Source organism: Balaenoptera borealis (assembly GCF_965194805.1).
Source record: "Balaenoptera borealis genome assembly, chromosome: 20".
Lineage (NCBI taxonomy): Eukaryota > Metazoa > Chordata > Mammalia > Artiodactyla > Balaenopteridae > Balaenoptera > Balaenoptera borealis.
Window position 1 is genome coordinate 22,241,444 of NC_138879.1, and position 21,137 is coordinate 22,262,580.

Consider the following 21,137-nt stretch of genomic DNA (forward strand, 5'->3'; position numbering starts at 1 on the left):
TGTAGGGAGTCTGGGGGCCTGGTTTTGGTTCCAAGCTAGCACTGCTATAGGATATGGTACCCAAAAAGGCCTGGCGTGGTGTTCCATCTCCACTGACTAGCTGTGGGGCCTTGGATACAGTTTTTATGTCTCTTTATCCACAATCTGGGACAGGGTCTGTCTTATGCACCTTGTAGGGTTATATATAGATTGTGTTCCTTTGCCTGTCTGTGTATCCATCCATCCATCTATCCATCCATCCCACAGACTTGATGGCTACTATATGTCATACACTCTGCTGGTTACCAAGGCCACAAAAGTGAATAAGGACCCTGACCATTAAGAACTCATCCTTAATAGTATGGGCTGGGGTGGGGTTAGTTATACACAGACACGCACACACGCATGCACACACGCACGCGCGCCCACACACACAGTGTGAATATGGACAGTGCTTTAACTCTGTGCCATAGAGAGTGGAGGAGGAAGCACTATTAGCCAGCCTGTCACCTATACGTTCTTAGGATGACATCTGTGAAGGTGCCCTGTACGCTGCTGTAAGGCCCAGCACAGTGTGGGAAGAGGCTCTGGCAGGACCCTCTGGGGTGGAACTGAGCTCCCCCGTATTGACTGCTCTCACTCAGGCCCTGCCACATCGCTGGCCTGAGGCTGGGGCTGTTAGATGCGCAGGGTGATAATTCCAGAAAGGTTCCAGAATGAACTCTACTAGAACTTTGGTAGATTGGGAGCTGTGACAAAAATCCCAGCACCCTCTTTCGGGAGCAGGGAGGAAGGCTCTATGACCGATTCCTTAGAGAGAGGGTTAGCTTTGGTGTCTTTGCTGAACTGTAGTTGCAACTCACCAGTCATGGGAGATGGTGGGGAGGGTCTGGGGCAAACGAGAGAGGGAAGGTCACTGAGGGGCAGGGGCCTGGGGAGATTTAGGGAGGGGTCATCTGCCTCAGCCATCCTGAGGCCTTGGCCAAGGGGCGGAAGGAAGACCTCTCCCCTCCCCCTCATTCCCCACCAGACTCCCTCAGTGTACAGGGTCTGCAGCCTAGGTAGGGTGAGCTCCCTTCAAAATGTAGAGAATTTCCCGGGAGGGCTGGTGGGACAGGAGCCGCAGAACACCAGAGCTGGGAATTAGTGTGACAAAAATTTGGAATCTGGGGATGGGCAAGGAGTGGGAGCAGCTGTCTGAGAATTCCCGAGTCCCGAAGCGGTGGCCCCAATGGTTCCAGATGCCACCAGCCATTTTAGGCAGAGATGGTCTGTGAACTGAGTGCTGCTTATCCAAGGGCCTCTCTGCTCTTCGGTCCCAGACCACATGGCTAAGGGACTAACACCAGGCTGTGTGTGTTGAAGAGGATCATGGAGGTGAGAAGGAGGCCCACAGAATTCTGGAGGCTCAGTTCCTGCTTTGAGGAAACCCCATTCTAATAGGAGAGACGGCCCCTGCCCTCAGGGAACTCCTGATGGAAGGGAAACATCGTTTGTCCTCTAGGAACGCCTAGACTGATGGTAGAGACATAGGCTCTGTCCTTGGGAAACCCTCAGTCTGATGGTGGAGGCAGTACACACACACACACACACACACACACACACACACACACACACACACACACGCACACACACACACACTCCTAAGCCACAAAAAGTTACAAACATGGAGTGAATACGAAATGACCTAATGAACTTAATATCAGTCGTGGGCAGGCAGGAGTAGTAAAATGAGTGATAGGGGAGAAGAAATACGCAGTTCACTCAAGGAAGACCCTGTATGATGAAATGGACTAGGGTCGGTTGGGGGACGGTGCTTTCCGATGTACAGGTACCCTGACTCTCTCCCCCTTCTAGGGGAGGGCTGTAAAATGTCCAGACTGAACTGGTTGATCCCTGAGATCCCTTCCAGCTCTAACAGCCTAGACTTCCTGACCTCAGCCCTCTCACCCCTGTTTCCTTTCCCTCAGAGCAACCCCACCCCTGCCCTTCCTCTCCGCCTTCCATTTGGTCTCTCCTGAGGCAGGTGGTCCAGCCAGCTGCTTGGCCTGTGTGGAGATGAGATCCCACCCACAGTGTGGGGTGGCGTTCAGTGGGGGTGGGCTGTGACCTGAGGAGCTGACAGCTGGGCCTGGGGCTCAGGCTGGGGGCACTGGGGTGAGGACATGGCCAGTGACAGTTTTTCCCGATCCCCTCAAGAGTGGAGGTTTGCGGGGAAGGAGAGGAGGGTTTGGGAGATGTCATGGGTCCAGGCTGTGGTAGGTCTGGGAGGGTCATCAGGGAAGAACAGGTTGAACTCCGCTTCCCCGGAGCTGGGGGACGTTGGGGTTAGAGTTGCGCCAGGCTGGGCGCTTCCTGCAGCTGCTGGGTGTGCTTGTTGTGAGGGAGCTGGGGGTCGGGGGGGTGAGGTGTGGATTGGAAAGGACAGCTGGGTCTGCCAGGAAGCCTCGCCTGCCACCCCTCCTGAGACACTTCCCCTCCCCCACCCACACACATGGGCTAGGATGGGGGGGGGGTCCCAGAACAAGAGGCCAGACAGAGGCAGGGGAGAGGCTACGGGGGGGCTGGGCCTGAGGGAGCCACGTTATTTCCATCTCTGTGCCTTTCCCTCAGAAAGGCTTCCATGAACAGAGTATCCAGCAAGAGGGGATGGCTGGATGGCTGACCGGATGGACGAATGAGGATTCAACTCCTATTTTCACAGATTCAGCCTAGAGCACTTCCCACCCCTCTATACTGCTGGTTCTTAAACTTCAGCAGTGCCTAAGTGTCACCTGGTGGGGTTGTTAAAACATAATGCCGCAGAGGCCACCTCGCTTCAAGATTTTGATTCAGTAGGTCAAGGGTGGGGCTGAGAATTTGAATTCCCAGCAGCTTTCCAGGCTAAGCTGATGCTCCTGGTCCGAAGGCCCTGCTTTGAGCAGCGCTCTACTCCTCCTTTCTCCCCTCCCTGCTCAGCTGTCCCATCCCTCTCCCAGCCCCGCCCACCGCCAGCACAAGCCACTCCAGCTGTTAGGGGCTAAGCACATGGCTGGGGTGGCAGAGGGCCAGGGTCAGACGCTGCGGGAGGAGAGTGTGTAGAGCTCAGCTCAGCTTGGCTTTTTCTGTCTGACCCAGACCCTGGCAACACACTGAAGTGATTCTCTACCCCTTCTCTTCCTCTCTTCCCCAGCACAGTGACCTTCAACCTGTGGGTGCCCTGGGAATTCATAAGTGGACCTAACAGAATCTGTAGATTGCAGATTTCCCACTGTCTCCCAGATCTGTGTACTATTTTTTTTAAAATAAATTTATTTATTTATTTATTTATGGCTGCGTTGGGTCTTCGTTGCTGCACGCGGGCTTCTCATTGCGGTGGCTTCTTTTGCTGCAGAGCACAGGCTCTAGGCATGCGGGCTTCAGTAGTTGTGGCACTCAGGCTCAGTAGTTGTGGCTTGTGGGCTCTAGAGCACAGGCTCAGTAATTGTGGCGCACGGGCATAGCTGCTCCGTGGCATGTGGGATCTTCCCGGACCAGGGATCGAACCCGTGTCCCCTGCATTGGCAGGCAGATTCTTAACCACTGTACCACCAGGAAAGTCCCCAGATCTGTGTACTATTGTTCTTCAAATATGTGTGGATGCTGTTGTGGTGAAAAAACATAAAATCATTTAAAAGTCTTAATGAATGTATGCTTTCTTAAAAAATGATAAAATATATCATACTTACAAAGCATATTGGCATTTTGTCTAGACAAATGATCCTTAACACAGCCTAGGAGAGCATGTACAGCTTGCTGCAGCCCCGTCTAAGTTCCCTCTCTCTCCTCACCACACAAGCCTTTCTTCAATTACACAAATGGACCTCACTCCCTCTGGCCTCAGGGCCTTTCCACATGCTGTTCCCTCTGCCTACAACAATCCAATAATCTGTCTCACTGCACACCCACTCCCTCCACTCCTTGGCCTGGTTAACTCTTACTTTTCCCTCCAACCTAGACTAATCACTTCCTTAGTGAATCTTTCCCATCCCCTGGCCATGTTAATTCCCCCATTAGAGGCTCTCACAATACTTATATGTACTATGTATTCCTCTCTCTGAAGCCCTCAACGTTTTTTGTTTGCTTGTTTGTTTTTTTCAGCTGCGCCACACAGCTTATGGAATCTTAGTTCCCCTACCAAGGGTTGAACCCCGGGCCCTTGGCAGTGAAAGTGCAGTGTCCTAACCACTGGACCGTCAGGGAACTCCCTCAACATTGTTTTAATTTTATATTATGTATGTGGCTTTGATTAATTTCTGACTCCCCTATCGGTCTGAAATTTCCATGAGGCAGAGCCCATTTGTTGTAGTTCTAGAGCCAACCATAGTGCCTGGCACAAACCAGGTGTTTAATAAACATCTGATAAATGATGTAGTCAATTATCAACAGATAAAAATCCCCTCCATTGCTAGAGGCACCAGTCAGGGGCTTCTTAATAACAACTGGTACACCTGTACTGCTGCTTATCGAGATTTTCTGACCACCTGTTCTCATAGGTGGACCGTGGCTTTGGCTTCTGCAGTGGAGGTGAGAGAGAAGCAGAGGTGATTGGCAGGCAGCCAGAGTAGTAGGAGTGGGGAGGAAGAGAGGAAGTTGGAGGGAGAAGGGCAGAGAAGGGAGAGAAGAGTGATGGAAAGGAGAAAAAAAGATCTGAAGAGAAGCAAGAGGACAAAGCCCTCTTAGGACAAAGTGAAAGGAAGAGAATTTCCAGAGATCAGGATGGGGTCATCGGGTGGGGTCAAAGGGGTGTCATTTGACTGCCTTGCTCCGTGACCTCCTCCACCATGCTCAGTCACCTTCTCTCTTTCCCCATGCCCCGCTCCCTCCCCCTTTGCCCCAGGAGCTGGGCTAGTTTATTTTCCTTGGGAAGGCTTCCTGAAAGGGGAGCCTGGTTTTCCTGACACATGAAAAGTGTCTCAGACTGCCATCTGACCCTTCCTGCAGAGCCCCAGCTCCAGGGAGTTTGTCTGACATGCAGTCACACACGTGGACACATGCACATATCCTGGCACATGGCACCCACATACACCCAGGGAGCCCAGGGTAAGTCTGGAGGTTGTGTGACCACAAATGTGTATGCACACAGGCACCCCCTCGCGTATAAGATGCAATGCACATGAACCCAAATCATATCCCCCGCATGGGTGCCTGGTACCTGTGTTTGCATGCTCAGCACATCTTCTCGCTTGTTCACACCTAAAACGTTATTCCAGACACCCTGAGTGTGCCCATTTCCACTCTTTGCTGTACTACTGGGGCAGGAAGGGTCAGAGTGATGGACACGTGGTGTGGCTGGTGGTGGGAGTGGCTGGTGTGGCCCAGGGCCAGCTGCAGCTTCTCCCTTAATCAGAGGAGGAGCTGGCCCAGGAGACCACCCACGGCGCTGCAGTGGGTCCTCCCCCTGCCTGTGGGTGGGAAGTGGGATGTCTGTGTCCTCAGGGCTCCCTGACTTCAGGCTCTTTTAGAGTCCTCACGCCATCTGTACTTCCACAGAGGGTCCCTGGGAATTGGAAGGGAGTTCTCTCCGACACACACACACACACACACACACACACACACACACACACACACTGGCTTGCTGACTCTGCCTAGCCTCATTGTCCCCCCTAGCCCACTCCACTGGGCCAAGGGCTCCGGCCCTCTTGAGAAGAGCCTTGTCGAGGAGTGGAAAGCTCAGGGATTGCTCTGCCCCCTACCAGTTATGGGACTGTTCAAAAATAATAATCTCAGCATCTACTACATACCTCTTCCCACGTATTTCATGCACCATATCTTACTTAATACTTCCAACAAGCCTGTGAAGAGCCTTATACCCTTCCTCTAGGGATGGGGAAACTGAGGCTTTGGGGGATAAAAATCTTGCCCCATTCATAGAGCTCACGAAGCCGAGAGCTGGGATTTGGTCCCAGGTCTGTCTGCTGCCTAAGTCCATGGTCTTGAACCCTGTGCCATACTACGTCCAACTTTGCTCGCCTCACCTTGTCTTCGGCTGTAAAAATACCTATTTCAAAAGCTTTCCAGGAAGGAATTGAGGTGACTTTTGTAAAATGGCCTAACACAACGCCTGGCACATAGGGTGCATTTGAAGACTTTCAGTTTTCTTTCTCCTTTGGGTTCCTGTATGGAGAAAACGCTCCCCTGACCTGTGGGAGGGGGCTTTGGCAGCAAGGAGTGAGGTGGGCAGGGTAAGCAAAGAGGCAAATTAGAAGCAAAGCCCTCCCACCCACCCTCTGACCTCCAGAACCAGGCCCTTGTGGGAAGCCAAAGAAACCAGTGGTCATCATTCCGTGCCCGCCCACCCGCCATGGAAGGGACATGGCTGGAGAGGACAGGGAACCTCCCAACCCACAGCTTGTCCACCTTCTCTCTGACACCCCCAGGGAAAAGGAGGCACTCCCAGACTCCCAGACAGAAGGATGAAGGGGAGGGACTGCGGGGGAGGGGAGGAGGGGCCACCACACACTGAAGCCTTTGTGGGATTCCCAAGCATAGAGGTGGAAACACTTCATATATCAAGTGTGTTTGTCCCTCCCTGGGGAAGGTGGAGGCAAGAGGGAGGGAGGAGGGGGTGGAGGCCAGGCGATCGGGCTGGGGCTTAGGGCCTGAAATAGGAAACACCAGTGTGTAACCCGAGTCGGGGGAGAGGGGTCCGCCCAGAACATTTCTTGAGGAAAGGACCTGTTCTTGGCTCCTGGGATCCCCATTCGAGGCTTTCACTCCCTTTCTCCAGGCCTCTAATCACTGTGCAGAAACACACACACCCGTCACTCCTTCCAGATCCTGTGCTCTCCCCGCCAGGCTCCGTAGCTCCCTTCCCTGCATCTCACTCTGGCTAACTCCCTGGCCTGCCCCTTGGTCCTCCCAGAACTAGCTCTTTCCTCCCCTCCCCATCTACCACCCTAAGCCGGGGTCCCCTCCCTCTTCCTCCATCTTCCAAACCCAGCTCTGGTTGAGCCTCTGAGACCCCTGGCCTCCATCTCACCTGGATCTCCTCCTGGACCTCACACTCTCTTCAACCACAGCCTCGCCTCCTTCTGCCCCCAACCGGTCCAGGATCCTCACTCAGTCTCCTCTCTAAGTCTTGACACATGCCCTGCCTCTGTCCTCTGACTCATGGCCTTGACCCAGGCGACAACCACGTGCTGATAACAGGGGTGCCGGGGCTGCACTCTGAGTCACTGTCCCAGGAACCTTGTAATGGATATGACTGTGATTGATTTTGGAAGTTAGTGTTATCCATTTGCTTACTCAAGAAGTATTTATTGAGCACCTACTATACGCCAGATCCTCTGCTAGATGCTGGATGCCTCGTGGAGCTCACAGTTAGTATGCATCACCCTTAGGCTCTAAAAAAGAGGGTCCTCTGTTCTGGAAGCCTCCCGTTGCTCTCTACCCCACAGAACAAAGAGTCCATGGGATGCGTCTACCCAGAGCCTACAGGGCCCCCTCTACGCTCCCTTCTAGATCATGCTCTGGGTTCCTGGCCAAACCCTGTGTGGAACTATATTGAAGTCTGAATCAAAAAAAAAAAAAAAAAAAAATCAGTAATACCGATCCCATCTTTATTAAAAATTTTGATATTTTGTTTATTATGGGTCTTTTACATTAATTTTGATTTTTAAAATATCACATTAAAGTATTATTTATCGTTATTACTGAGTTTCTTGGCATCCCTTAAATTTTGTACCTGAGCTGAGGGCCTCACTGATCCCCCGAATTTCCTATCTAAGTGACCCCAGACTGTTTCCAAGGCCTGCAGAGCTCCTTCCCCATCCATCCTTCCCACCAAGGGCAGACCAAATACAAGTGTGGATACCCTCAGGGTTGATGGTGGTCAAGGGCGGGCTGGCTATGGGGGTGGGTGGGGCTTGCACACGTGGGCTGGGGAGGTGTCCTCACCTGAGCAGAGCAGAAAGGAACTGCTGGTGGGAAGAGAAAGTAGGTAGGTGGGGCAGCGCCACCACGTTCCAGCACTAAACTCCAAAGTGATTTTGAAAGTAGACTTGTCAAGGTAAGAGATAGGTCTTATTTAACATTTGATTTATAACTTGTATTTTAAAAAAATTTTTATTTTATATTGGATTAGAGTTGATTAACAATGTTGTATTAGTTTCAGGTGTACAGCAAAGTGATTCAGTTATACATATACATATATCTATTCTTTTTCAAATTCTTTTCCCATTTAGGTTATTACAGAATATTGAGCAGAGTTCCCTGTGCTATGCAGTAGGTCCTTGTTATAACTTTTATTTTATTTTCTTTTTATTTATTTATTTATTTTTTGGCTGCGTTGGGTCTTCGTTGCTGCGCACGGGCTTTCTCTCTAGTTGCGGCGAGTAGGGGCTACTCTTCGTTGCGGTGCGCTGGCTTCTCATTGCAGTGGCTTCTCTTGTTGCGGAGAACGGGCTCTAGACGCACAACTACTGAGCCCGCGTGCTGCGCAGTAGTTAAAGCATGCAGGCTCAGTAGTTGCGGCACGCGGGCCCTAGAGTGTGCCGGCTTTAGTAGTTTTGGCACGTGGACTCAGTAGTTGTGGCACACGGGCTTAGTTGCTCCGCGGCCTGTGGGATCTTCCCAGACCAGGGATCGAACCCGGGTCCCCCGCATTGGCAGGAGGATTCTTAACCACTGTGCCATCAGGGAAGTCTCATAACTTTTAAATATTTAGAAATGTTGTTTGCAGCTTTTTATTTGTACTCTTGCCCCAAGATCTGCAGATGTTAAGGGCAGGCCTGCTTGCAGGGATGGTGAGTGGGCAGACAGAAGATATCAGGATGGAGTAGACAAGTCTGATCGCCTCACTGCCACTGAATTCCCACCTGTGTACCTTTGCTCCTGTCCTTCCCACCACAGCTCTTACCCACCCATTAAATCCCTCTCCTCCCTCTGCAAAGTCTTCAGCCATCCCTGCTGTCCTTGGTGGCTTCTCCCTCCTCCAGACTGTGACATTTACTGCCAGTACCACAGCCTGAGCCCTCCTTGCATGTAGTGCCTGGCATCAGCCCTCCAAAAGCTATTTTGTGCTGTCACCTAACTTTTAGTGTGTGTGTGTGTGTGTGTGTGTGTGTGTGTGTGTGGTGTCCGGGGTTATCAGTGTTTTAATGGCGTTGACGCTATATTATTTTATTCTTTAAGTTCCCTACAGTGTTAGACTTTGGAAAGAATGGGTTTGAAATTAACCAGAGACCTAGGGTTGATGCTGGCCCTACCCCTTATTAGCTCTATGACCTTGAGCAAGTTAACCTCCCTGAGTCTCAGATTTCTCCATATAAAATAGGATAATAAGGCTTGCTTGGCAGGGTGTTATGAACACAAGAGGTAATCTATATAAAGAGCCTGACAAAGTAGGCAGTCAATAAAATGTTAACCATAATGATTATATTATTACACGTAATATATTACTATATAGTTTATATTTATTATGTGCCTGCTATTATACTGTTCATAGGACAATTATAATTGTGTACTATTAAAGGCATTACATAAACTAGATGATTGAATGGGACGATCGGCAGGCCCAAGAAACCTAAGGGAACGGAAATAGGGCCCTTTTGACTTGAGGCTTTCCTGACTGGGAGAGACTGAGGACATCTCCGGAACTGGGCGGCTTTGGTAAGGGGATCCTTGGAACCCATGGTTCCTCTCTGGGCATCAGGCATAGGAGTGAGCAATACAGGGCTCAGAATTAATCCTTCCACGTGGCTAAGGCCTCCTGACCCCGGGGCACTTCATTCAGCTACACCAGCCACACCCTTGGCACAATCCTGTCCCTGCCCTGTTAGCAGAGGCAGCTGTGTACCAGGCACCACCTCCATCTGCTGCGGAGTTGGCCAGTCTTCCCAAGTGAGTCCCCTGCCCCAATGCACCCCAGAGTGCCTGCCTAGGAGAAACCATGGGAACCGAGGGCTGGGGGAGCAGGAGACATTGGATCCCAGCTCCCAGGACCACCCACCCTGACCTCCTCCCCTATGATTATTAAAAACATATTTCCAAAGGATTAGCAACTATGCCAGGGACGTTGATCGCTAACCCTCAGTCCAACCAACCGTTTTAATCACTAGCTGCAGCCACATTAACATTACTAACTAATGAGAGTCTGCAAGGCGGGGTGGGCATAGAGTGGGGTGGGGAGGGAGGCACCTGCTATACAATGGAGCCAAGGGGCCACCCTGGGAGAGAGTGGCTCAAAACTGCATCCCCCCCAATCAGAAGACCAGCTCCTTAGAGCATTGAAGACACTGGTTTAGGGATGGGGAGCCTGTGTCTAGGCACTCTGAATTACCACATCTTGGGGGAACCATCAGTTAGGTTCCCTGTGGGACAGTCCACAAAGCAAGGAGGTCACCTGTGCTCAGCCAAGTTCTTAGACTGGAGCCCCTGTAAAGACCTAGCTCTTGGCTCACAAGCGTGTGCAAAATGCAGGAGATTCAGACTCAGAGACTTTGCCATTGTCCCATGGCAGGGATGATGGCTAAGTCCACTCCTAGTCTTACCTCCACCCGTCCCAGCTGGGATCCCATTTTTAGCATGTGATTGAGATGGTAAAGAATTTGTCCAATGGGGGTGGGGGCACTAAAGATGGCCATTGGTGCACTCAAGTTAGTTCCCTTTGAGGGGGCAGATGGGAAGTTAAGAAGGCAGGAAAGGCATAACCCGGGATGATGATAGGAGAAAAAAACAGAGGTAGATGAGGCGGTGGAGGGAGAGTAGATAGGTTAAGGAGGGTCTGGAGACCCCTCTGGCTCTTAGGAACACCCTAGGAAGAAGGTAGTTGACCCAGAGAGGACTTTGTCCTTGTAGCTCATGGTTGGAATTTTTTTTTTAATAGTGATAGTTTCTCTTAATTATATTTTTGGCTATGAAAACATCTTACTTCTCTCTTTCTTTTTTCTTTCCGCACTGCACGGCTTGAGGGATGTGGGATATTAGTTCCCCGATCAGGGATTGAACCCGGGCCCTCGGCAATGAGAGCGCGGAGCCCAAACCACTGGGCTGCCAGGGAATTCCCCTGGTTGGAAACTTTTCTGTTCAACAACTGGTTACCAAAGACCTGGCCCTGTTACGTCCTCTTCTCTCTCTCTCCCTCTCTGTCTCTCTCACCTTTTGTTCATGCTCTGGCGAATGGCTAAGGCCTGGAGTTGGCTTCCTCTTCACTCAGTGCAGATTTTTTCCCAGGGCCAGTCCTAGGAGCTTACCTACACCCAGGCCACCAGCCCTGCATCCTTTGCTATCAGCTTCCCTGAAAGCAGCGCCTCCGGGCTTCCCTGGTGGCACAGTGGTTAAGAATCCGCCTGCCAGTGCAGGGGACATGGGTTGCAACCCTGGTGGGGGAAGATCCCACATGCCGCGGAGCAACTATGTCCGTGCGCCACAACTACTGAGCCTGTGCTCTAGAGCCCACAAGCCACAACTACTGAGCCGCGCGCCTAGAGCCCGTGCTGTGCAGCAAGAGAAGCCACTGCCATGAGAAGCCTACGCGCCGCAAAGAAGAGTAGCCCCCTCTCGCAGCAACTAGAGAAAGCCCGCGCACAGCAACAAACACACAACACAGCCAAAAATAAAATAAATTAATAAAAAAAAAAAAGAAGAAGAAGAAGCTCCTCCATCCGCTGTCTGGTCGGAGCATCCCTCCTCTCCGTGTGCACACACCATGCCAGGTGCTGGAGAACGGGCCATAGGAGGGAGGGGTCCTGCTCGAAGCTACCTGCAGGAACTCAGAGGTAAGAAAGGTGCAGATTCCAGAGCCTAACGGAGCCAAGCATTTGTCAAATAGCTGAGTACACATTCGGCCAATCAGATTAAAAGAAAAGCCGTAAAGACTTAAAGAAGAGGAGGAGGTGTCGAAGGAGGTGGGGTCCAGGCCCAGGTGCGGAGGGGCTGAGATGGTGAGGTGTAGGGTGGAGTGCTGTTTGCTTGCAGTGAGCCCGTGGATTCTGAGGTGAGGGTTGGTATGGGGGTTGTGCGGAGGTGGTGTAGACTTGACCCCTGGAAGCCCAGACTGAAATGTCTGGCATAAATTTGAGCGGACTGGAGGCTCCTCTGTGGGGCCCTGGGCAGGTGAGAAGGCAGCTACCCTTTGTGCTCTCCCCAGGCAGAGGCAGGCGTGGGGGAGACAGTGTCCTGAGGACAGGTGCCCTGGACACTGTCTGGTAGCCCTCCACCCAGGCCAACCCGATGTCTCTGAAATCAAGGGCCCCAGCAGCCCCTCCTGTCCCACCCCGCACAGCCAGCGACAGCAGAACCATCTCTGAAATAAACACCATATAAGAACAACAACCCCCAGAAACTCCAAAGGGGCTTTGATGTTGGGGCCAAAGGTTTTGACTAAACAAACTGGAAGCGATTTAGGCCAGAGAATGCTGGCGGCGGCTCTGAAGCGGCTGCACTAGAGAATTGAGTCAGGTCACCAGGAGCTAGTAGGGGACTCTAGCCTCCCCACCCCCAATCAGCCACCCTGGGACCTCAGAGACCAGTCCAGAGAGGCGAGGGTGTGTGCATTTCCCCTGCTTCCCTCCTTCCTCCTTCCAGAGGGGCTGGACCATCTAAGGACAACATATCCACCCAGCGAATGCTGGGCTGTGAAGCGGACCAGTTGGAAGTCTTCCCCTCCTCCCCCTCCAGCCCCAGCGCACACAGCCACTGCCCTCCACTTCCCCCACGTCTTCTCTTCCCCAGCCAGTCCTTATCTCAAATGTCCTTATAAGGAACAACTAATTCTAGGAGCAAATCTTGCCCCAGTCCAAAAAATCCCTGACTCTGTAACAGCCACGTTGCTCTGGCGCTGAGCGGGATCAGTCCCAAATAGAGAGTGAGGAGTTCAGTCCTTGGAGCGTCACTGACTCCCTCCCTAGAGGGTGGCCTCCAGGAGGGCAGAAACTGCATCTGGTTCATCTGTGTCCCCCCCATGGTACCTAGCATCATGCCTAAGGAAGACAGGTGTTCAGTACCTGTTTGTTGAATGAACAAATGGATTAGCACTTGGGGGGAATCATGGAAGGTTAAAGTCCTGGTTCTGGGAATTCCCTGGGGGTCCAGTGGTTAGGACTCTGAGCCTCCATTGCCGGGGCCGGGTTCGATCCCTGGTTGGGGAACTAAGATCCCACAAGCTGCGCGGCGCGTTTGGAAAAAAAAAAAAAAGAAAAAAGTCCTGGTTCTATCATAAGCCTCAGTTTCCTCTGCCAAGAAGTGTTACCCAGCTCATAAGTGGTTTTATGAAATCATACATGCATACACAGACATACATATACATACATCCATATGTATACATACTGTTGATACAAAAAGTATGTCAAGTGTGCAGCCCAGGGTCCAACATGCAGCAGGTACACAATGACTGTGTGTGAGCGTTATGATTTAGGCTACTTCCCAACTGGTCCGTATCTCATCTGTAGCCAAAAGAACCTACATTGGTGAATGTGCACAGAAGAGCTTAGAAGAAAGTGGTTGATAATCCTTCCAGGGTGGCGATTAGGGCAGGAAGGCACTAGCAGCTCCCTCCCCTGCCCAACCATGGAAGTGTGGAGAAAGCTGAACCTCTCTGGAAGTGCACGGTGCCTTTCTCTATTAGAGAGGTTGGGGGAGGGGCTGGGGTTTTATCTGTACCCCTTAAAAGAGACCCTCTGCTCTCCCTTCCGACTCTACTCTGGCTGTTTCTATCCCTCATACCCTCTCCCTGAAGGCCATCTGCCTTCCTGCCTTTTATTTTTTTATCTTAATTATTGTTTTACATTTAATCACCAAGTCTTGAGTAATAGGATCCTAAAGAGCTAGAGAGATCTCCCCAGGCTGAACTGACTCTCACAAAGGAACAAAACAAAACAAGGGAGCCACTCACAGAGAGCCAGACACGTGCTTACACACTTTCTTCCACACACACACACACACACACGCACAGAGTCCTATACACGAACAAAGAAGTACAAGGAACATGGGCGTGCCACACAAACACTCAGGCACATGCACTTAGACGCATACACATGCTGTCTCAAACACAGATGTCTACACACACACACATACATTCACTACTAACAAAGAAACTCCAACAAAGCAGCGCACGCGCACGCGCACACACACACGGACTTACAGGAGGCCGGATGACTGTACTTCAAGCTTCACCTCCCCAACCCAAGCCCAAAAATCTGTCTCCAATTATCTGGCCCGTGTTGGGAGCAGCAGGAAATCCAGAGCTGCCTCTGTCTTCTGGGGCAGATGCCGGGATTTCAGCCATTTCTCCATCTTTGGAAAACAAAAGCCTCTGGTCTTGCCTCCTTCTCCCTGCTTCCAAGGCAGCTGGGGCTAGGAGGGTGTGGGGTGGAGGGGAGTGTAAAACCGAGCCTAAGAACCTCTTGGGAAAGAACAGCCTGGGAAAGCGGCCAGGGGTCTCTGAGGCCTGAATATGAGCCATTCCAGCTTCCTCCCAAACACTGAACAGGGCAGTTGTTTGGGTCAAGGATAGGGGCCTACAGTGGGGACCTCGGAATCAGCAATGACCCTAGGCACCAGCCTCATGGGGTGACAAGGCACAATAATGCCACAACCACCAGACTTCCAATCAGAAGACCTGGGCTCGTGTCCCAAATCTGCAGTGAGGCAGCTGACAGTGACTTCACTTCTCAGAACCTCACTTAGAAAATGGGGGTAAGAACACGCCTTACGGGGTGGTTGTGAGCAGGCAGTGAGCTGGTCCAAGTGCTTGTGTAGCTCTTGGCTATGAGATGGTGTCCCAACATGTGTTAAGTGGCCGATCTCCTCCCCAAATAGGAAGCTCTTCTTTGTCTCCCCCAGATACACTTGGCTATTCCCATAGAAGAGAAAATACTGTTTCAAGAAACCTGAATCGGCTTCTTCCTCCCTCTCCCCTTATTAGGTGGAGCAAGTCTTCCCATCTTGCAGCTTTCCTAGTTGAGCGCACAGCCCATCTCCCACCACGTCCACTCCCAGCTTTCCTCACATGATCTGAAGACAATGGAAGTGGCTTGGGGCAGGGGAAAGACCACTGGATTTGGGGATCTTGTTCTTAAAGACACCTAACCCAGGGACAGCTTCCCCAGTGCAGCCCAGAGTTAATTTCCCTGGATAATGGACACTCCACCTGGCTTTGCTTAGGGAGGGTTAGAAATTGTGATTGCATACATGTGATGGTTCCCACGAGGGCTTTAAGGAAGGAACTTTTGAAGGACTCTTGCCACCATCCCAACCACTCTCTGGAGCGTCAGTGCTTTGTAGGCTTCGCAGCTGGGAACATACTGCTCTGAGAAATAGTATTTTACTGTTTTCATCTAAGTTCCTCCACCAGACAGGGACTTCTGGGTCACCCTTTCAACACTCCAGTCTGCTCCTGGCCCAAGCACGCAGGGAGAGTGGACTTGTGATGCGCTAGAATTGCAGAGGGAAATGATTCAGCAGCCCGTCCCCAGGCCCCTGAGGTGGGACCATCTTTTTGGAGATCCAGACTTCAATGGATGCTCAAAACAGAGGGAATCCTAAACCAGTAGATTAAGATAGATGCGGAAGGCATTCCTCCCCCCCTTATTATTATTTTTTTGTCCATTAAATGCAACTGCAAACACATTAGAATTATGATTTATTGTTTTCCACTTTTTTTATTGGGGTATAGTTGTTTTCCCCCTCTCTTCTTTATATTGTGAAAGATCTGATGGGCTGATGTAGTGGATGGGAAACAGTAGGATGATGGGGAGGAGGAGAGAGAAGAAGAAAGGCATGTGAGTGCACAGGTCAAGCAATAATCTTGAACATGGGGAAGAAAATAATGAGAGAGTGACTTGTGAGGGCACGGGAGGCAGTCTGCTTGATTTCTCACTAACTCCAGAGCTGGAGTTTGGGTCCCCACAGCCAGTCAGCAGAGCCCAAATCTTTTGGGGAGGAAGGTCAGGAGCTCAGATAGGTCCCCCTCCTCTACTGAAAAGCACAAAGAGGACACCTTTCTTTGCCCCTTTCAGGCTCCCAACACATGACCTTTGAACATGTGGGGTCAAGGGGCGTGAAATAGTCCAGCTCAGGAATGAAGAGATCCCAACTCTGCCAGCCCAACCTGGCCCTCAAAGGCTGACTCAGGGGGTCCACCCACAGTCCAAGCGGGCCTCCTTTGAAGGCCAGGCTGAGAGGTTCAGCTTTCCAGACTGCACCGCGGCCGGCAGCAGCGGCGGTGGGAGTGAGTCACGGTCTAACAATGTGATCTGTCAAGTGCTGCAGCTCTCTGGGCTGCTCGTACCCACAGCCTCCCACCGCCTGGATCCTCACTGGGCGTTTCTCAGTCTCGCAAAACTCCGAGATCATGCCCTGGCTTTTCTGTGCCCTCCGCACCATCCCCAGGTCCAGTTATTACTTTCGGGAGAGCCCATCTAACATGGACACCCAGCCAAAGAGATGGGTCAGAGGTGGAAAATCCTGGAAATATGGGGCAACTTTTCCGAATTTGAGTCCAGACTCCTATGACTGGTTCCTTCAGAAGTTTTTTTTTTTTTTTTAATTTAATTTTTGGCTGTGTTGGGTCTTCGTTTCTGTGCGAGGGCCTTCTCTAGTTGTGGCGAGTGGGGGCCACTCTTCATCGCGGTGCGCGGGCCTCTCACTGTCGTGGCCTCTCTTGTTGCAGAGCACAGGCTCCAGACGCGCAGGCTCAGTAGTTGTGGCTCACGGGCCTAGTTGCTCCGCGGCATGTGGGATCTTCCCAGACCAGGGCTCAAACCCGTGTCCCCTGCATTGGCAGGCAGATTCTCAACCACTGCGCCACCAGGGAAGCCCCCCTTCAGAAGTATTAGGGTCAGGGGAGAGCAAAGGAAAAGGAAGCGAGTTGGTCTGGGTGGCAAAGATGTCCTGATTAGTCTGCTGCTCATTACAAGAGGTTAAGAGGGTCTGTATACGAAAGCCCACTGAATGGTACACTTGAAAAGGGTGAACTTATGGTATGTATATTACATATGTCAATAGAGCTGGTTTTGCTGTTGTTGTTGTTTTAAATGAGTGTCTAAGTGGGAGGCAGGTGGGTCTGTCCCCAGAGGGGGGTAATGCTGGTTGCACAGGGTGGTGGGGGTGGATAAGATTGTTAGAAGGACCTGGCTGCCTCCAGGTTCAGGTGGATCTGGGCTGGACTAAAGCAGTAGCATCTATGCAGAGGGTGAAGTTGGGACCAGTCCCTGCCCACGGAGATCCGGGGCCCATCCAGAATGTGTCAGCCCTGCTGTGAGCTTTCAGTCTCCATGCTGGACACCCTGAAACACCACCACCCAAGTAACCCCTTCCACAGATTCAGATAACACCTTCACAAGATTCAGCAACCTTGAGATCCACCTGTAGCAAACAAGGGATGCATTTAACCTCATTTTGGGCTCATTATGTTCTCACTCTTTTTTACCTCTGCTAATCACACTTTTAATTTATGCTAGTTTATGTCTTCTGTATCTTTCAAGCCTCTTGGAAATCCATTGCCCAAAATAAGGCAGGGCATAAATAACATTTTAAAAAATACAACTTGCAAAACACTTTTGGGTACATTTTCTCTTTTGGTGCTGAGAATTGCCTATGTGGAAGGTAGAGAAGGTGAAGCTCTTTCTATTTTTAGGCTAAGAGAGATGAAGGCACTTGGTCAAGGTTATCTGGCTATTGGATGTGGAGTAAGAATTAAAACTGGGGTCTTGGAACTCCAAGGTACCACTCTTTCCTCTGTGGAAAGCACCAGAAGAAAACCCTGGGGAAGGCCCAGGTTGTCTTCCTCCAGTCTGGCCAGGGCACACACCACCTCCCAAGGATGCAGATGGGACTTTTAACAGACAAGTACCCCAGCCCATCTGCTTAGTGGGGGAGACCAGGGCCGCAGGGGAAGGGGAGATGACTTTCCATTTCCTTTTCCTGGCCTCGTCCCTTCCACGGACTGGAAGCGAAAAAACGCTCCTCCTTCCAGTCAGTTAGACGTGTAACCACGATAACTTCCCTCAGGAAGAGGGCAGACAGGACAGTTTTCTCCCAAGCCCCAGGCACAGGTGCCCACTGTTCTCTGTAGGGCTTGTGTCAGGAGATAATGGGGTGACATTATCTCCTGACACTAGTGGGGCAGCTCTGAGCCAAGAGGAAACCCCTCTTAGAGGAGGGTCTGAAGGGATGGTTGCGAAGGTCATGGTGACAGGTCCCAAACTCTTCCCATTTCTCATACTCAAAGTGGGAAAGAGGGAATTCCCTGGCGGTCCAGTGGTTAGGACTCTGTGATTCCACTGTGGGGTGTGTGTGTGGGTGTTCGATCCCTGTTCGGGGAACTAAGATCCCACATGCCACGCAGCTCGGCCAAAAAAAAAAAAAAGGAACAAATGTACACAGCTGCACACAGATGGGGCAAGATAGAGCTTCATGAGAGACGCATAGACAGCAGTCTGACTGGGGAGCTAAGGGGTGGGGGTAGACGATATCCTGCTGGTGGATTGATCTGAACGGGAGTCTTTGGGGGCAATTACATTTGAGAAAGACCTGGAGAACTCCCTGGAGGTCCAGTGGTTTGGACTCCATGAGTCCACTGCAGGGGGCAGGGGTTTGATCCCTGGTTGGGGAAATAAGATCCCGCATGCCACACAGGGTGACCAAAAAAAAAAAAAAGAAAAAATTAAAAAGAGGACCTGGATGGTTATGTAAAATTTATTTTCTTTCATCTTTTTAAAAACCGATGACTCTTACTTTTTGTTTGTTTGTTCATTAAAGTTTTAAAATATTCTTCCTTTTTCTTTTATTGAGGTAAAATTGATATATAACATTACATAAGTTTCATATGTACCACATTATAATTTGACATCTGTATATACTAGAAAGCAATCAACACTAAAGGTCTAGTTACCCTCTATTGACATACAGTTGATCCCCTTCACCCATTTCACCCACCCCCAACTCCTTTTCCCTCTGGAAACCACCAATCTATTTTCTGTATCTACAAGTTTGTTTTTTTGTTTTTTGTTCTCTTGTGGGGTTTCTTTGTTTTTTGTTTTTTTTTGTTTTGGCCACACCGAAGCATGTGGGATCTTAGTTCCCCGACCAGCGGGATCTTAGTTCCCCGAAACTGTGCCCCCTGTAGTGGAATCTCGGAGTCTTAACCACTGGACCACCAGGGAACTCCCTGTTCATTTGTTTTGTTTTGTTTTCTCAGATTCCACATAGGAGTGAAATCATACAGTGTTTGTCTTTCTTGGTCTGACTTACCTCACTTAACATAATACCCTCAAGGTCCATCCATGTTGTCACAAGTGGCAAGATTTCATTCTTTTTTATGGCTGAGTAGTATTCCATTGTGTGTATGTCACAACTTCTTTATCTATTCATCCATCCTTGGACACTTAGGTTGTTTCCATATCTTGGCTGTTGTAAATAGTGCTGTAATGAACATAGGGGTGCACGTGTCTTTTCGAGTCGGTGTTTTTGTGTTCTTTGGATAAATACCCAGAAGTGGAATACTGGATCATTCAGTGGTTCTATTCTTTTTTTTTTTTTTTGAATTAATGAATTTATTTATTTATTTTGGCTGCATTGGGCCTTCATTGCTGCGCACAGGCTTTCTCTAGTTGAGGCGAGCAGGGGCTACTCTTCATTGTGGTGCACAGGCTTCTCATTGCAGTGGCTTCTTTTGTTGTGGAGCATGGGCTCTAGGTGCGCGGGGTTCAGTAGTTGTGGCTCATGGGCTCTAGAGCTCAGGCTCAGTAGTTGTGGCGCACGGGCTTAGTTGTTCTGCGGCATGTGGGATCTTCCCTGACCAGGGCTCAAACCCATGTCCCCTGCATTAGCAGGCGGATTCTTAACCACTGCGCCACCAGGGAAGTCCCCACCTATGTTTTCTTCTAGGAATTTTATGGTTTCAGGTCTTACATTCAAGTCTTTAATCCATTTTGAGTTGATTTTTGTGTATGGTGTAAGACAGTGGTCTAGTTTCATTCTTTTGCATATGTCTGTCCAGTTTTCCCAACATCATTTATTGAAGAGGCTGTCCTTTCTCCATTGTATGTTCTTGGCTCCTTTGTTATAAATTCATTGATCGTATATGCATGGGTTTCTTTTGGGGCTCTCTATTCTTTTCCATTGATCTGTGTGTCTGTTTTTAATGCCAGCACCATACCATTTTGATGACTGTAGCTTTGTGTATAGTTTGAAATAAGGGAGTGTGATACCTCCTGTTTTGTTCTTCTTTCTCAAGATTGCTTTGGCTATTTTGGATCCTTCATGGTTTCATACAAATTTGAGAATTATTTGTTCTAGTTCTGTGAAAAATGCCATTGGAATTTTGATAGTGATTACTCTTACTTTTTAAACAAAGGGTGGGGTGGGGAGAGAGACAGAAGAGGGCATCAGTGATGGAAGGCAAACAAAGAGGAAAGCGTTCCAGGCAGAGGAGGGCTGGCAAGGGCACAGGCATGGGGGTGGAATGTGGGCACACTTAAGAAGCATTGAGTAATTCCTCTTGATTGGAGCATGAGGTAGTGGAAAAAAGGACTGGAAAGGTAGACTGGAGCCATATCACCACAGAGGCCCTTAAATTCCAGGCTAAGGAATATGTGTTTCATTTAGTAGGCCACAGGGAACCCCCACAAATGACTGGCTTAGCGTGTGCTTTGGGAAGAAAACTCTGGCAGCCAAACATGGGATGAACTGGAGGTGCCTCTAGTTAAGCTATTAGAGAATGGTGCAGGCCTTCGCGAGGATGCTATCCTTCAGAACCGGAAGGCAGGAAGATATTCATTCAAAATCCCCATGTGTTGATTCTGCCTTTATTCTGAGGAGAGATACAAAGATGAACAAAGACACAGACTCTAGTTGATTTCTAGCCTTGCAGAGAAGGCCAGCAAAGGAACAGTTACCCTACGATGAGGTCAAGTGTGCTGGGACCCCAACAAAAGGAGCATTTGGGAAACAGTTCAGAGGTTTCTCTCCAAGAAGAGAACAATGATCCTAACATCTTGTCTTCCTCGCTTTAATCTAAATAGTCCTGCTCTTAACCATATTTTACATTTAGGAGGCGCCTAATCTGAGGACTTTCAACCAGCCAGTCATGAAGCAAATAATATCCACTGAATACAGGCAAGTGTCCAGGTGCCTGCTCTTTGTTTTCCTTTCTAACACCCCAGAGTGTTAGGCATTGACTGACCCATTGGACTGGG

General features: G+C 50.2%; 1 protein-coding gene and 1 long non-coding RNA gene across 2 annotated transcripts in view; one reads left to right on the top strand and one right to left on the bottom strand.

The window, feature by feature from the left end:
- GRN (granulin precursor) overlaps positions 1–21,137 on the top strand; it is a 257,459-nt gene that overhangs the window by 217,793 nt on the left and 18,529 nt on the right. The gene's annotated exons all lie outside the window — the stretch shown is intronic.
- LOC309619321 lies at positions 3,268–15,766 on the bottom strand. Its single transcript, XR_014238888.1, has 2 exons — positions 6,980–15,766; positions 3,268–3,600 (listed from the first exon to the last, which is right to left on the bottom strand). It is a non-coding gene; the product is annotated as an uncharacterized lncRNA (long non-coding RNA).